Source organism: Carassius carassius, chromosome 34 (assembly GCF_963082965.1).
Source record: "Carassius carassius chromosome 34, fCarCar2.1, whole genome shotgun sequence".
Classification (NCBI taxonomy): domain Eukaryota; kingdom Metazoa; phylum Chordata; class Actinopteri; order Cypriniformes; family Cyprinidae; genus Carassius; species Carassius carassius.
The window spans coordinates 9521071-9539994 of NC_081788.1; positions in this window are offsets into that span (position 1 = coordinate 9521071).

The window sequence follows — 18924 nt, forward strand, 5'->3', positions numbered from 1 at the left end:
AAATCCTTTCTTTGTATTGGTCTTAAATTGGATTTTCCTTAGTTGTCAGTTATAATCATCAAAATTAAAATAAATAAACATTTGAAATATATCAGTCTATGTGTAATGAATGAATATAATATACAAGTTTCACGTTTTGAATGGAATTAGTGAAATAAATAAATTTTAGATGATATTCTAATTATATGACGAGCACCTGTACAATGCATTCAGGCTTTACTTTTTATTTTTTTCAGATTGGTTTAAAATCATTTGTTTTTGTACCACAATTCTTAAAATTCATTTTACTGATAAGCTTACATCATGATGTGTAAAGCGATTGACACTTTTCTAACAGGTTATTTCACAATTCTTAAGCGAATACATAGTTTGTTCAAACACAAAAAGCCAAATACATCCATCAAGTTAATAATCAAACTGACCTAAAATCCATGTGGCACTGTGCCCGCTCCACTCGCTGTTCCACATCTTCTACTCCATTATCGGCTTTAGTAAAATAACCTGATAACTGGGGATTTTACTGACTATGTTTTATCTGCTGTTTGTTTTTTAGTTTTTTTGTTTTTTTTGAGCCCCTCTCTCACATTTGTTTTAGAATAGCTGACATTTTTACTTATAGAAGTTTGTGAATTGCATGACCAATTCCAGATGAACGAAGTGGAGGGGAATGTGAACATCAGGCGCAGCAGCAATCACCTAATAGACAGTTTGTTCAAAAGTCAAATACAGAATAAATGCATTTGATTGGTAAACCAAATTTAACCATGACGTTTCAGTCTTTAATGGTAATACATGGAATTTACGGCAAAACTCCTGCTGACCTGCTCTTGTCATCTAATTGTGGTTGTATCTCTCTATTATTGCTACTGGATCTTAGTGCTGCGTTCAACACTATTGACCACAACATTCTCTTGAATAGACTAGAAAACTTAGCTGGCTTTAATGGAAGTGCTTTAGCATTGTTCAAATCATACTTATCTGACTGCCATCAATTCGTTGCAGTGAATGAAGAGGTATCATATCGATCATAAGTGCAGTATGTAGTACCTCAAGTTCACGCTTTACATGTTATCCTTGGGAGATATCATCAGGAAGCATGGTTATGCTGATGATACTCAGCTTTATATTTCTTCGAGGCTCGGAGAAACATACCAATTTGAAAAATGTGCAGAATGCATAGTCAATGTATAAAAAAAGCTCTTATTGCACTATAGTCCTCCATGTCCGCTGTGTTCCCAAAACTCTGGCAATTTCATAATTCCTCGTATATCAAAATCAACTGTGGGCAGCCGATCCTTTTCCTATTTACAGTAGCTCCCTTACTCTGGAATAACATATCCAACATTGTTCGAGAGGCAGAGAAACTCTTGTCAGTTTAAATCTAGATTAAAGACTCATCTCTTTAACCTGGCTTACACGTAACATACTAACACATTTCTAATATTCAAATCCGTTAAAGGATTTTTAGGCTGCATTAATTAGGAAAACTGGAACCAGGAACACTTTGCATAACACACGATGTACATGCTACATCATTAGAAGAATGGCATCTACGCTAATACTAGTCTGTTTCTGTCTTATTACGAGGTCACCGTAGCCACCAGATCCAGTCTGTATCCAGATCAGATGGTGGATCAGCACCTAGAGAGGACCTCTACAGCCCTGAATGTCAGCGGAGACCAGGACAACTAGATGAGCTCCAGATACATATCCCCAGTGAACACCTTGTCTCCTAGATGGCCACGGGTACAAGACCACAGGAAACAGATGATTCTTCTGCACAATCTGACATTGCTGCAGCCTGAAATTGAACTGTTGGTTTCGTCTGGTCAGAGGAGAACTGGCCTCCCGACTGAGTCTGGTTTCTTCCAAGGTTTTTTCTCCATTCTGTCACCAATGGAGTTTTGGTTCCTTGTCGCTGTCACCTCTGGCTTGCTTAGTTGGGGACACTTAATGACCAGTAATTTCGTTGACTTGATTGCACTAATACTATTTAAACTAAACTGAGCTGGATGATGACATCCTTGAATTCAACAATGAACTGCATTTTTGTTTTATTGACACACTATTTTCCTATTTAATGCTGTTCAGTTGCTTTGTTACACTCTATATTGTTAAAAGTGCTCCAGTTCTCCAGGGAAATCACCAGGGTACCCACATCCTCACATCCTGCAGTCCAATGCAATCTAACACGAGCAGTGCAAATGAATTCAGAGTCGCAAACAAGCATAGCTGATGATAACTGGGGGAGGCCAATCAACTAACAACAATGACACAAATCCCAGAAAACTGACTGACGCAAACCTTTGTACAATAAATCATAGTGATTCATGATTCATTTAACTGGTCTCCTCAAAAATTGAAAGGGAAACTACTACAAATGCATATGCAATAAGGTCAGCCGCTAAAATAAATCTTGGCAGTGTTTTTTTTTTTAATGCCAAAAGAGGGTTTTGGCTGTTACTACATCTGACCCTTAATGGATATTCATTTAAATAACAATTTTTTTCCCTAGATTTGTGCAGTTATACACAATATGCTTCATGTTGTTAAATTAAATCTTACTGTATGTTACATTAATGTTTACTGCATTATTGTATTGTCACACGTAATACCATGATGGTTTTGTGTGAACCTGCTGTACAGTATATTAGCATTATCTTCTTGTGATGAGCTTTGATTCATCATGTGGCTATTATAGTTTTTTCTGTCAAGTACACTGGATTTATGTTTTAAAATGACATTTGGTCTAATTTTCAGGCCTCACATTGAAAACAAATGTGTATGCACATATAGACATAGAAGCAGGTGGAATTGCTTTTGACAAGACGTAATGAAGAAGGTTATTTGAGCCTGTGCCTTGACGTCCAGGTGGGGCAAGGCCACATCACCCATATAAGACTGAATACATTAACAAACACACATGCACAAACACGAGGGAATATTGTAACCTAAACATATGTGTACAGTGTGATTCAAAAGTCTGAGGTCAGCAAAGAAATTAGCATTGTGGAAATGCTTCCATTTTACATTTATGTAATTTCATTATGAATTATATTATTAGCATTAAAAAAAAAAAAAGTTGACCTGAAAGATTAGCATGATGCCCTCCTTTTGCTTTAATGACAGCAGGACTCGAGCTGACATGAACAAAACATGATGATCATGTTCTCCGGCATGATTTGACAATGATCCAAAGAGAATCTTGTGCTTTAATTTGACCTTTGGATATATGCTTTTTGCTTACTAGAAATAGTCTTAAATATGTTGTTGTCTTATTAAACCATAGTTGTTGTTTTTATAATCCTAAAATTATTTATGTATTTTTTCTAGGTTTAAATTAGATTCTCAGTTCAATGTGGACTTATATATACATACACAATTACACATTATGATGTTTTTCTTAAAGGGAAAGTTCTCCCCTAAAACGAAAATCATTTACTGACCCTCCTCGTATAAATCGGAGAAGATTTTAGTCAGTGGTGACCTACGTTCTTTAAAAATATGTTCTTTTGTGTTCTGCAGTAGAAACAAAATCTGGTTTGGAATGACATGAGGGTGAGTCAATGATGACAGACTGTTCATTTCTAGGTCAAATATCCTTTTAAGATCATGCATTTTTCACACTCAAAGTATTTTATCCCTCCTGTCTCCACTCCAAACCCCCCACAAACACACTTTCTTTTAAAGTGTCCCGTGTGTCTGCAAGAGATGTGTCAGTCATGGCCGCAGCAGCATTACTCACTGCACTCGAGATGGAGCAAGATAGACCCGGTCATTAGTTTATCTTCTGTCATTTTACAAGACTGTCACTGGCACATACCTACACGAACATGCAGCATATACTGTCTTGTCTTTATCTCAGACTGTCTGCTGCATTTAGCATGTTTCTCATTTTTTCACCAGAATAGCTGATGCCTGTTGGATAATGTGCTTGTGCAAATGTATTTATCTTATTTTATTTTTCTCAGCAAAGCCAAAAATACAGTAATATTGTACAATCTTATTATAATGTGAATTAATAAAATTCTGAATTGCTCAAGAAAAAAAAATTATTATCAATGTTGAAAACAGTTGTGCTGCTGTATTTTAGTAAAAATCGTGATTCTTTTTTTTCATTCAAGATTGTATGTATATATATTAAAAAGAACAGCATTTATTATTACAAAAATATATATATATATTATTGTAATAATAAAAATAAATAAATAAAAATCCTACTGACCCCAACATTTGTGATAGTGTATATACAATTGAATTACAATATTTTGTTGGCCAAATCAATGGCTTTATATTTGTTTGTTACTTTTGTAAACTAAAGAATGTCTCAATGTAGACCAGATAATAAGATTTAATCTTAATTTATGTCTAAAGCTTTAATAACAGACTAATATATTAGATGTTGTTATTGAACTCTTTCAGCTAGAACATTACACTTCCTCAGGCGCTTTAGCCATCTGACCTGAAGACCGTTTGGTTTTGGCGTAAATCAAAATACTGTCTGTTTCTGTTTCTTGTCTGTTGGGTGTTATCTTAAAAGTGTTATCAAATCCCTTCCCAGACCTGTTCAGTGACGTTAAGCCTCAGTTAAGCCACTTCTGTGAGAGGAATTTTTGAGTCTAATGCTGGTTTGTGTAAATGCACAGCAGGTGTTGCTGCTCAAAGACGTGTAATTGAGAATTTCCAGACCAGAGTAAAGCATCACAGACTTTGGAAAGCACATCCCATTCTTTTACTTTATTATTTTTTTTATTTTTATTTTTTAATTGGACTAACACAGTAGCAATCATTGAGTATCCATTACCGACTATGAAACAAATCATTAGTTATATTAGTACAATATGCTCATGCTCTGTTTAAATTGTGATGGTCCACTGTTTTTTCATTGACTACAGCATGGCTGTTTGATTGAAATGAAGCGTCTGGTTTCTGGAAGTCATTCTGCATGATATCATCTGCTGAAAGCATTCAAAACAGATTTCTGAAATCATCTTAATGCCAAGACTTCCTGAGACTTCATCCATCAGTTCAGAATAGGCCAGCACAACTAGCTGAAATAGAAGAACCAGTCATTGTGATTTTTGCCATGATTTTGTAAATATTGTACAGATCTTTGCATATAATGTCAAATTACACATTTATTTATTTACTTATTTATTCATACATTTATTAATTCATAATTTTATAAAAATCCTACTGACCCCAACATTTTGACTGGTAGTGTATATACAGTTTATTAATTAGAATATTTTGTTGGCCAAATCAATGGCTTTATAATTGTGTATGTTACCTTTTAAACCCATTTTGTGTTTGACCTGCATTATTTAGTTTCATAACTGTTTAAAATTTTGATTGATTTGTAGACTATTGATTTGCAGAAGCCATTGTGACAATTGAATTGTTAGTTGTTTGTGTTGTTGTAGATGTGTTATGGGGGAAGGGCGGATTCTTTTGAAATATGATGACATGTCAGACGCCAGTGAGTTGTCCCGAAAAGTATCTCATCTTAGTCACAGGAAAAACATTCCACAGCATTGTTTCTAACTATGCACTGATCATAGATCAAAGGAAGGAGAGATGAAGCCATTGTTAAGAGATGAGTCTCAAGCAGATGTTTCTTGTTTATGACACAAGGTGGAGGTCTGATGGTTGTAAGGAAATAAGTGTAAACAATTATATGTGCATGTAAGAAAATAATCAGTTAGCAGATGCTTTTTATGTGAACTCATTTGTATGACTCTTCATGCAAAACAGTTTAATTTCAACTATTTGTATTGGATTGGATATTTTCTTGCCCCGTTCTGCTTCAAATCATGCTTTTTCACATCATTTCGATAGCGCTGAGGTCAGGACACTCACTTGGCTATTCAGTGCTTAGTTTAAGTCACGCTGTTGTTAATCTGATCAAGTGTTTTGGATCTTTTGTCAGGTTACATTATCATACTTCTGCGTTCTAGAATACAGACGTCTAGACATTCTCAATTGATTCTGGATTTAAGTCTGATGACTTTAATCGTTTCAACTATTTGTTCAATATAGATATGGCAATTTTCATTAATAGGGAGGAAAAAAACTAATTTTAGCAAATAACCAGTAAAACAAGGTTCGTAACCTTCAGAAAATGTTGATTGTGAACCCAAGAAAACAAAGTATCACACACACTGGAGTAATGATGCTGAAAATTCAGCTTTGCATCGCTGGAATACATTTCATTTGAAAACATTAAAACAGAATATGGTTATTTTAAATTGTGATAATGTTTCACAATATTACAGTTTTTACTGAATTTTTGATCATGTAATTAATTGTATTTCCAGTAATTAATTGAAATTAGTTCTATGGCTTTGCAGGATTTTAATGTTTTTTTTTTTTTACAGAACAAAGATATGCCAAAATTAGCATTCTACTTTTTAATGCTAGGATAACTTTAGATTTGATACTAGATTTTCTAACATATTCTCCTAACAAAAACTTGCCATTTGTGCCTTTTTAAAGCTTAAAAATATAGCTTTGAATGGAAAATGCAAATGACTAATGCCAGTTGATGATGAAAGTCAGATGACATTTCGAGTATATTTCCAAACATGCTCTAAGTGGACAGTAAATCACCAGTTCCTCTTTCGCTATCAACTTTCATGAGTGTGACAAACATGATAGGACAGCTCATGATAAGATTGCAAGCGGCCAGACTTTTTTTCCCAAGTCATTGGTCTTTTTTTTTTTGTTTTCTCAAGTGGCTTCCAGACTTTCCTAACAAGAAGCTGTGTGTGATCAGAGGTGGGTTGTAACGAGTTACATTTACTTCGTTACATTTACTTGAGTACATTTTTGGTTAACTAATACTTTTTGGAGTATATTTAAAGGGTCATGAAACCCCCCATTTCAGCACAGGTTAGTTCTCACCACGGTTTTAAAAAAATGCTAAAAAAAGTGGGCGTGGTGTGCAGCATACCGGGGGAGGGGGGAGAAAGAGGGGAGACAGACAGCACACAAAGCTTTGCGTTCAGAAAGTTTCATTTCGCTCCCATCGAGCTAAAAGCACAAATAAATGCACAGCCATTTGCACTCTGCATCGAAAACATATTACACATTCAGTCATTTAGCAGACGCTTTTATTCAAAGCGACTCTCAAATGAGAGATATATATTATTCTGTGGTGTTTATATAAGCCTTCTGACAGGTTGTGTCACAGAGCTATAAAAACGGTTACACTCACCAAGTGAATGAATCGCGTTTGTGCCGGACTCTTATTACAAAAAAAAAACAAACACTCTTCTGCAATCCATGAATGTTTCTCTGTTAATGTGTGCGATGTCATTTCACAGTCTGATGAGTCTTTCATAGCAAATGAACACATGCTGTTGTGAATAATTAAGCAAAGCTTAATTCATTGGCATTGCCACGTCCATTGCCACGTCAATCCATTGCCACGTCAAAAATCGTGACGTCAACACAATGTAGATTCTAAATCCAGAAGATGAAAATGGAGCAAAAAAGCTTCAAATTAACCAATTTTCTCTAACAGTTAAAATTAGCGGATGCTAACATTGTCTATGATGTGCAACACAAACACCTCTGCTAAAATCTTAGAATAAGTAGTCTGGGGTTTCATGACCCTTTAAAGATGGGTACTTTTACTCTTACTTGAGTAAATTTTTTGAAAAATATCTGTAGTTTTACTTCGTTACTGTGCGCGACGCTCCTCTCGTTACTTTATCTTAATGCAATATATGTTATAAATACTTCAGTTTGATCCAAACGCGCCGTCTACTTTTCTTTTATATATATATATATATATACACACATATATATTTCATCAGCCTTTACTCCAGTCTTCAATGTCACATAATCCTTCAGAAATCATTCCAATATGTTGATTTACTATCAATGATGTTCTTTTTATCAACAAAATCTCACAGGTTCCAAAAAAACATTAAGCAGCAAAACGGTTTCCAGCACTGGTAATAAATCAATATATTAGATTTATATTTTGAAGGATCATAACTCTGAAAACTGGAGTAACAGTTGATGAAAATTCTGATTTGCATCACAAAATAAATTATATAAGTATGTATTATATATGTATAAATAACCTCTCACACAAAGAAGAGTGAAAACTCCTAACATAAGTGTTAAGTTACTGAACATCTGAACATAACGAACCAAATGCACATTGACAGATCTTCTTTCATCTGTTCTGCAAAATGTAAACAAATGTATATTTCTGCAAGCGTAAATATTGTGGAAATATCATTATTAATTGCATATTGGCAAATTATTATTAAGCATTATTATTATTATTATTATTATTATTTCATTTTTATTAGAAACATTCCCAGAAGCATGAACTTTGTCTTTTGGAAGCTGCATTGAACTTGGTTCCCCTCTGCAGAGGTGGAAAGTAACGAATTACATTTACTCGCGTTACTGTAATTGAGTAGCTTTTTTGTGTACTAATACTTTTTAAAGTGATTTTTTAAATCTGTAATTTTACTTTTACTTAAGTATATTTTGTTTAAAGTATTGTACTTCGCTACATTTTAAAACACATTAATTACTGAGTAAAAAAAAAAAAAAAAAAATCGCTCCCTGGAAACTACGTCAGTAAATAATGGGCAGGAGGGCAAACTGGCGCTAAAATCACAAGAAAGATGCAAACGGTCAAAACAGGCGTTAGTGGTGCAGACACCGCTGAAAACGAAACCCCGTCATATTCTGAAGTTGAACTCGAAGGAAATGAAGTGAACCCCTGGCCATATGTATGCTCTATTATGCAGTGTAAGCTGTAGCTACTTGCTTAGGAAGACCAAACTAGCAGCTTATAAAATCTCGACAAGACATCAACCCTTCGCAAGAATGTAGAGGTAAGCTAAATAATTGCATCGTTGCATTGGTGGTTAAAATGAAGCTTTGACATTTTAGCAAGAGGTTTTGCACAAATTAGCCAAAAAGACAGTGGTGAGGAGTGTGCCATTTTTGTTTTAATGATGTGCACGCGCATTTATAGTGCGTTCTTTCACTGTGTGATTCAGTCTCCTAAAATGCATTTAGAATGATCACAAAATTGAAGATATAGGGGCAGAAAATTCACATATTTATATAATTTCATACATTAAATCAAAATCACACAAAGAATGCCGTATTTTCCTCCAAAAATCATCATGAATATATACATACATACATATATATAACAGTTCAGTAAACAAGTTAATTAAGAGACTTGCGTTTTAGACACTATATTGCCTTTTTTAGCTCTATTTCTACAACAGAAAATAATTCCAAACACAGCCACCAAAGCACAGTTTTGCGTCTCTGAGCAACGTGACAGTGTTTCGTCCCTGAATGAATCAACCGTTTAAATGATTCTGTTCAATCGCAATGACTCACTTATTAACAGTGACTTGCTGACACATACTGGCCATTTTAATATCACATTTAAAGTATCTTTTGATTTTTTTTTAAATAATTAATTTCTTATAATTTCAAATAAGTATTCAACATTTTATGTTTTGTATATCAAAACATTATTCATGCATTTGTAACTGCAGGTTAAATGCATTCTTGTCCTGCACTAAACAGTGTAATACATCTAAATGCCACTTCCAATGAATATTCTGCATTTCCTCTGCATTAAAAGATGAGTTTGTTGATACTGATTTGCCTGGTAACAGCCCAAATGTTTTATTATTCTAAATAACTGATTCCTTTAATTAAAAACAACTAGTTTGAGATTAATAGACCTATCCCAGGGGTGTCAAACTCAGTTCCTGGAGGGCCGTAGCCCTGCAGAGTTTAGTTCTAACCCTGCTCCAGCACACATATCCTGTAGTTTTCAAATAAACCTAAATGATTAGATTAGCTGGATCAGGTGTGTTTAATTAGGGTTATATCTAAACTGGGCAGGACTGTGGCCCTCCAGGAACTGAGTTTGACACCCTTGGCCTGTCCCATTTTTGCCTCCCTCCCACTGTTAAAATGTAACTAAGTAATTTTTACTCTGAGTAAATTTTAAATGAGCTACTTTTTACTTTTACTTGAGTTGATTTTTAGACTGGTACTTTTACTTGTACTTAAGTAAAATTTCATTAATGTAATGGTACTTTTACTTGAGTAGAATATTTTTGTACTCTTTCCACCTCTGCCCCTCTGTTATATGTTACACGTACAACAAACTAATGTCATAGTGGTATCGTGTACTGTAATCGAGTGTAGCCCAAGTTATACCTGTTGAACCGTAGACAGCGCACGTGGTGTTCATCCAATACAGATCTTAATCGCAAGCAAATAATAGCCTTTGCAGATTTGCTTTCAATTCAGTGCAGATCCAGCCACGTCTTCAACGCTTTTTCTGTTCTTAAACGTTACAACTCTGAACCGTTTCAAACGCTCAGCGCGCGCGGCAGGACACTGAACGAATCATTCAAACTGATTCACAAAGCAATTCACTCGTTTGACAACTGGTTTGAACAAGCCTTTGAACAGAATTGACTCAAAAGAATGAATCATTCGCGAATGGACATCGCTCATTGTCCAGAGAAAAGTAGACGGCGCGTTTGGATCAAACTGAAGTATTTATAACATATATTACATTAAGATAAAGTAACGAGAGGAGCGTGGCCCACAGTAACGAAGTAAAAGTACAGATATTTTTCAAAAAATTTACTCAAGTAAGAGTAAAAGTACCCATCTTTAAATATACTCCAAAAAGTATTAGTTAACCAAAAATTTACTCAAGTAAATGTAACGAAGTAAATGTAACTCGTTACTACCCACCTCTGCTTAGCAGTTATGTTAGGAGTTTTCACTCTTCTTTGTGTGAGAGGTTATTTATACATATATAATACATACTTATATAATTTATTTTGTGATGCAAATCTGAATTTTCATCAACTGTTACTCCAGTTTTCAGAGTTATGATCCTTCAAAATATAAATCTAATATATTGATTTATTACCAGTGCTGGAAACCGTTTTGCTGCTTAATGTTTTTTTGGAACCTGTGAGATTTTGTTTATAAAAAGAACATCATTGATAGTAAATCAACATATTGGAATGATTTCTGAAGGATTATGTGACATTGAAGACTGGAGTAAAGGCTGATGAAATATATATGTGTGTATATATATGTATATATATATATATATATATATATATATATATATATATATATATATATACACACACACATACATTACATACATTTTATCTATATATCTAAATAAAAATAGGCTCAGTATATATGACCCAAAGTAACTAGTAACTAACTACTTGAGTAGATTTTTTATCCGATACTCTTTTACTCTTACTCAAGTAACTATTCGGACTAGTACTTTTACTTTTACTTGAGTACAGTTTTTCAGTACTCTACCCACCTCTTTGTGTGATGATGTCAGGGAGAAGTGGCTTTACTGGTGAAATGATTTTAAATTGTCTGAACAAACAAGACTGCAGTTTGTCCAGGACAGTTATCAGTGGTGGGAGAGAGACGTGAGTGTTTTTACTGGAGGAAACAATGGGAAGGGGAGGGTGAGGTGGAGCATGAAGCCATTGTGAACAAACAGCAAAGTGTTTTATGCCAACATGATTTATCTGTACATGCTACGCAACTAGCCAGTGGGGTTTTTTGGGAACCCTGTCCCGGCACAGAGGAGGCCCCGGACTAAAACCTACAGGGACTGAAGGTATCCTTTGAAAATGGAGGAAATGACGGTTGTTCACTCATCCTGTGCATTTAGTTTGAGATTCTCTTCTGAAGATTTATTGCATTGTTTTATTGTTGCTCCTGTTTGTTTTGTCACATTCCTTTTTTTTTTTTTTTTAAGATTCAAAGGCTTTCCCTCCCTGGAGTTTCTCATAAGGCGAAAGATTCAGTTCAACACTAAAGTAGAGAGCTAAAAATATTTATCTTTTTAGCTTGTTCTTCATTACAACAAGTTCATCTCCGGACACATGCTTAGTTAAGCACAGGCCTCTGTCTGTCGTCCAAGACTTACATATCATCACTTCAAGCACATGTTCTCTTTTCGCGGGTTGTTTAATGATGTGAGAAAAGCCTTGATGCCTCTCACAGTCTCTTTTTAGTTGGCACTTACAATGTGAACAGTCATAATATAGACACCTGCTTTGTAAAGTCTGAAAAACCCTATCTGACCAGGTCATTCCAGTTCACAATTTTATGCTCACATATAATGCATGCCAAGAAACAGCACTGATGTCGAGCATAAATGGTCCTTAACAAGGGACGGAGGTTTTGAATCCAGGTTTAGGTGACTGAGGGTTTTGTTACTTCATATCAAAGGATCTTTATGTGTCCTGTCATCAGGCCTTGGAACCTAAATTATATTTTTACTCTCTTGTTTTGAATAAGACAAAAACCTCAATGTACCTCTTAATTTAATTTAATTTAATTTAATTTAATTTAATTTAATTTAATTTAATTTAATTTAATTTAATTTAATTTAATTTAATTTAATTTAATTTAATTTAATTTAATTTAATTGTGAAAGTGATTTTCCATTCTGTTTATTTTTGAAGTTGATTTTGGGTGCAACCAGATTAAAAATAAAATGAAATGAAATTAATAATAAATAAAATAAAATACAGATCAAATAAAATTAAATAAACAATTCAATATAATATAAATATTTAATTAATAAAATTAAGTAAAATAAAATGTAAATTAAATAAAAAAAATATTACATTGAAATAAATTGTGGAAGTGATTTGAAAGTTATATTTATTTATTTTGTTATTTGGAGTATTTTTTAAAAAAATTATTCGTGTCCATACTGCAATGTATCCACAGATTTTTCTGTAGAATCTGGAGAAGAAAAAAAAAAAAATAATATTATATATATATATATATATATATATATATATATATATATATATATATATATATATATATATATATATATATATATATATATATATAACATTCCTGAAATAATATAAATAATGATGATGATGATAATAATAATAAATTATTTTCTTTTTGTTTAATTTGTTTCTATTTTATTTCAAATGTTTACTCCTTTCAAAACTTTATTGCCTTTCTGAAGACCTGCATGGTTTGTAGTTCACTCGTGTTCTTAGTTTGAATTTACTTGGGGTGAATAAATGAGACTCTTTGAAATTATGGCAATTCAGGGCATTTAGAATTCCATATACTTATTTTCTGGCTATTTTAAGGACTCTATTTACAGATTTCGCTTTGAAACTGACATCACACCCAAAATGATCAGAATGTTTAGATGGGCATATACTCGTGGGATTTGTGTTTGGATCTAAATAACAGGAGATGAGACATTTATGTTAGATGCTGTGCTCTCTTATTTTCTGTTCCCATATCATCTTAAACTTGTTCATCTTATACTTAATTCAAAATAACACTAAATCAGACTTTTATACAACAGATGTTGTATAAAAAAAAGGTTTTATAAATCACAGCACTTTCATATCTTTTTTCATAAATATCCAGCTTCCAGTTTATTCATTTGTCATATTACCCAGGTTGTAAATGTAAAAACATAATGTGATTTTATGAAAGAGGTGCTCTGCCTCTCATGCATGCACATCCAGCATTTGTTTTTATTTTCGGCGTGAGGCAATTAGCACTCATTGTGTTGTGTGGCCACTTCCTCGGCCACAGACCACAACTGTTACCCACAGGCTGTGTGAGCGGTTATGAAAAGGTATAATAGCACATTACAGACGAAATTCAGCAGGATTTCCTGTCCGTTCACCAATCATGCCGCAATGTGTCAGATGACACTTTAAGCATCAATGATAACATCTTAATTAGTTAGACTCATTGGCCATAATTTGATAAAGCTGTGATAGACAAAGCACCAATAGAGCTCTCCAATGTACTATAATGAAGTATAAAGCAAACCCACAGGAAAGAAAACCACATGAGATCTCTTTATTAGCCTCGTTGTTTCTCAATGACAGCAGGGAGAAAAAGAGTTTCAGAAACTGTTTTTCAGAAAACACAGTATTTTTCCTAAAGCTTCAAAAGAGATTTGAACAATATGACTGTGCTCGGATTTGCCAAGACACCTTCAAAAAAATAATAATAAAAAAATTGAGATAAATTTATCCAATTCTTCCAATACTGATTTATCTGAACTGCTACCAATATTTATCAAATATTTCCAAGCAATACTCAATTCTGATTGGTCAGTCCTTGCATTGAGATCAAATGAGATAATCTAACATTCAAAGTAAAAAATGCTTATTAACTAAAAAAAACTAATAAATCATATTTTTTCTCTTTTTTGTATATTTGTCATATACCGTGTTCAAGACTATAGTATTAAAATATGTACAATTTAAATAAATATTATGGAAGCTTGTTTCTGCCACAGGATAAAAAAAATAAAAAATTATCTCACAATTTTTTCATGCAATTCTGAGGTTATATTTCATAATTCAGACTTTGTCTCTAATGTAGATATCAATTTAGAGTTGTGAGATGTAAACTGAGAATTTTAGAGGATTTCTTCTTGCATTTTCATCTCTACAATTCTGAGTTTATGTATCTCAATTTCTAATTTGTTTTTTCTCTGATTTCTGAGTATATGTTTTGGCCACAGAATAAAAATCTGTAAAATTCTTTTTTTTTTTTTTTTGGAACTGCCATTTTGTAAAATAATAATAATAATAAAATGTTACATCATTCAGCATAGTAACGCATATGTGTATATTGCACTTCATTTTCAGCTTATTTAACATACCTGTTTAAAAAAAAAAAACTTTTGGTATGTTTATTTCATATATCGAAAATCTGTTTGTCAAAAAATATTTTGGAAAAATAAAATACTGTAAGAAAACTCCCAAATCTCTGAGCAATAAAAATCCTCTAGGAAGTATTGTGGCTTTGCAACATGGACACTGTAGTTTACTTTTACTATTTTACTTCTATTGTTTCATGCCTCCTCAGCTTTAAGCTCGTAATTGTCTGCTCTCAATCAACTAAATGAAAGAGATTGCATTTGATTGCTGTGCCAACTTTTTTCAGGAAAAAGAGCTGGAAGTCAGCGCATGCTTGCTGCTGAGCGTAACGCAGACCATAATGACAGCAGATCCCTGGGTGAAGCAGCAGCATCTAACATTACATCAGTATCAGGCTCCTCTAGCACACAGGTGTTGGGCTGCACCAGATGTGTTAAACTACTCATACATGAGAAAACACAGACCTGCTTTCTTACACAGACTCATTTAGTGCTGAGCAGAAGCTAATGGAAAAGAAAAAGGGGGAATTTTCTTTGCCTTTCTCAATTCATGTATACTGAAGAACTCCCCACCCCTCGGATTATGTAAGAGATTTTGGACTATAATCGAGAGGTATTATCTTGGAGGGAAATGATTTGCTATGTGGGACTTTAACTGTGTCCTCTTAGCCTTGGGTTCCCAGGGGCCCCTGCTTCCCCCTTGTTAACGGACATAATCAAGGGCACAATTAGACGTTCTGTCCTGGCGCGGAAAATAACAGTCAGGGCATTTACGGTATCTAAATGCCCTGAAACAGTGCTGCTTTTGTCATAGTGCAGTCTGCGATATTTTAATAATAAAATTATCAAACCAGTGTTTATCTGCACAAGTGCTCAGTTAGCAAGCTAGTGATTAGAATTGCTAACTGAGCACTGTGCTTTATCATTTATAAACACTTATTCATTGCAATCTTTCAATACTTTCAATTATATATAACAATGTTAATAAAAAAAAAATAAAAAATAAAAATCACGTAAATAAGTATCTTTTTCTTGCATTTTTAATGACCTTTTCCTATTTTTGTTTGAGAAAGTAAAAAAAACAACAACTTTACTTTTGGCTTTCCTAAAATCATCCATCTCTCTCTCTCTCTCTCTCTCTCTCTCTCTCTCTCTCTGTTTCTATTTATCCATCTATCATTTTCTGATTTTGTGAAAAAGTGGGTGAGAGAGTGAGAAAGATAAAACTTAAAATTTCTATCATTACAATTAGTATTAGGAATATTTGTTTGTTTGTTTATACTGCAGTCATTACCACAATAAAAAAGAGAAGAGCTATGATAACAGGAACTCCAGTAGAGCAGCAGAATAACAGTCTAAAGATAATAAATGTAGTTAAATACATTTTTACATCATGATCTGAGAGTAGCTTTATTATTTATTCTCCATACATTTCCATTTCCATCTCATTACACAAAATAGTGAAATCTGAACCGTTCTGTATGAAGATTTTCCTGTTTATGCTTTCATAAATGAAAACAGAGCCTTTCAGTGTGAGGCTTTCACCGTGTGCCCAGCACACAGCTCCTGTTTGGAGTTTGTCAAGGCTGGAGCCGAGCCTCGTTCCTCATTAATCCTTCTCCAGGACAGATTTTCAACTGCATGATTAATTGCGGCAGAAAATTGGTGTAGTCTCCACTTCATAAACCCATGTGATTGCGGCTGGACATTAATAAAAACTCTGAATTCATAAATGCTACAGTATGAACGAAAAGCAGTTTTGATCCATTCAGCTGGTGGAGTTGAATAACAAAGCAGCTTCAGAAAATGATGCAATAACATCAGAAATGTATGTAGTTGTATATCCACATATCTGACCATGACTGTATGTAAAAAAACAACAACAAAAAAACATGGAAAATGTAACTTTGTATGACAATATAATTCTGCTGGTAAATGTCACAGCAATATCAATAGGACATGGGGACAAAATGTTTGGCATGGCATATTATATGGATATAATACAGTACAGTGCCATTTATTCCCTATAGGGAAGGCCAGTGTTGATCTAAAAATGACATATAAGAGAAGAACGCATTAAGTATTATTGCATATTACAGTCATAAGTTGTTACTTCACTTAATATTATCTTTAATATGTTCATTCTAGCAAAGAACTTCTTTCCGATGCAAATTAGAGTTCTTGTAACTTATGGTTTGCACATTTAAGAATGAAGTACTCCACATTAGCACAGATGAAATAGCAGCTGTGGAATATTGGCAAATTGGATACTAATTGGAACGAAACTTTTAATCAAATGCACTTTAATTTTACAGCTTCTTGTCACTCGCAGTCCTAGTGAATTGGTCAAGAAAACGGTCTTGTCTCTGTAGCTTGGCAGGTAAAAGTGGGTTGCAGCGCTGATGGAGCTTCAGTGCAGTTTTCAGTGAGCGTTTAGTGGGGAAGCTTTGTGGTTGAAGCACTCAAGCATGAATGTTTTGTGTGGGATTGGCTGACAGTGAGATCCTGAAAGCTTGTCTGCACCCTGTCAGTGTCCCACCCTGCTCACACTTTTCTTTAAAACACAGGACTCTCTGTCACAAGAAGTTATTTTCAGTTCCAGTTGTTATTGAATCAAATGCATTGTAATACAAACACTTGCCTAGTGTAATGGGGGGAAGAAAGTTATTTATTTCAAATAGCTTGGAACTAACTTCCGCTGCTATGAAAGCTTCAGAAATGAGATATAAAAATGTTCCTGAAAAAAGAGAAAAAAAACATCCCTTCTGTAGAAAAAAATACAGTAAGATAAATAAAAAATGTTTGTTTTTAGACTATAGTAATTATAAAAAGCATTAAAAAAGCTGAAGATAAACAAATGCACAGGTTGCTACCTGAAGAAATACTATTAAAAGAACCAATCAGAAACATAATAACAAATTACTGTAGACTGTGCCACGAATAGTGATTTCTATTCAATTATATTAAATACCTGTAGTATAATTAAAAAGTATTACTTTGTTATATATAGAAATAATATTTATTTATACAATTATATTACAATATTTCTATATTACTTTTTATTATATAAAAAACTGAATGAATACATATTTTATTATTATTATCCATGCTGTTTACTTTGCTTATCAACAAATGTAATATGGAAATCAAACAAACTTTATGCAGCACTTTAACACGTTAACTTTAACAGCTTGCAATGGATTCCTTTTGTTCTGTGTCGCCATCCAAAACCAAAATTTTTCAGTTTTTCATGACTTCATAGAAGTCAAATAATCTGAAGTTTGGAAAATAAATGAATGAATTCCTTGGTTTCACATGAACAGTTCTACAGCCAAGGCAAGGCCACACACAACTGTTCCAGTCTCCTCCATTATTCAGAGATAACCTGTCTGAGATGTTTGCACACATCCACTCAAGAATACATGCAAAATCCAATATAGACAGATAAGAGATTTTCTTGTCTTTTTTTCTCGCTAGTTATAAATAATATTTATTTTCTTGTATACAGTGTCAAATATAATAGCTTGTGCTTGTTAACTGCAGCCGAGTCCAGTGTCTTTAAACATACCTTATCAATAATCATGATAACTTATGCTATGTTTTTTTTTCTCTTCTGTCCTGCTCTGACCATCCACTAATTATTTCCATATTGTTTGACATGCATCAACTGGACATGATATCATGACAATTCATTTGGGCCTTGGCTCCTCTGGGACATCAGCATTTGCATCCACCACTTAATTCTGACAGTTTGGAATCAGAAACACACAGCTGCTCATCTGAGGAGGCCGTCCCTGTGAATCTGTCTAATATGGATGAGGTTCTCAAACATCTGCATTGACAGTGCATGGCCCTGCAGACCACAGTGGAGCATCCTTCATGTCAGTGGGCATCTCCTGAGAGCTTTGTCGAGCTGGGAGACAAAAGCCTCTGCTGATGCTTTCCATCTGGCTAATGCTGAAGCACTGGAGTCCAGTGGACTTCTAAAATGAGCCAAAGTCCCCTCTCTGTGTCTTATGTTCCAGTTATATTGGATGTTTACACAGTTTCTGGGTTAAAGGCAAGTGGAACATCATTTATCTTTTACTATCAACAAGCAAACAAACCTATGCTGTTTTTTAGGTTTATATTAAAGGAGTAGTTCACCTAAATCCAAAACATAGATGAGCTTGTTTCCTCACTGGAACAGA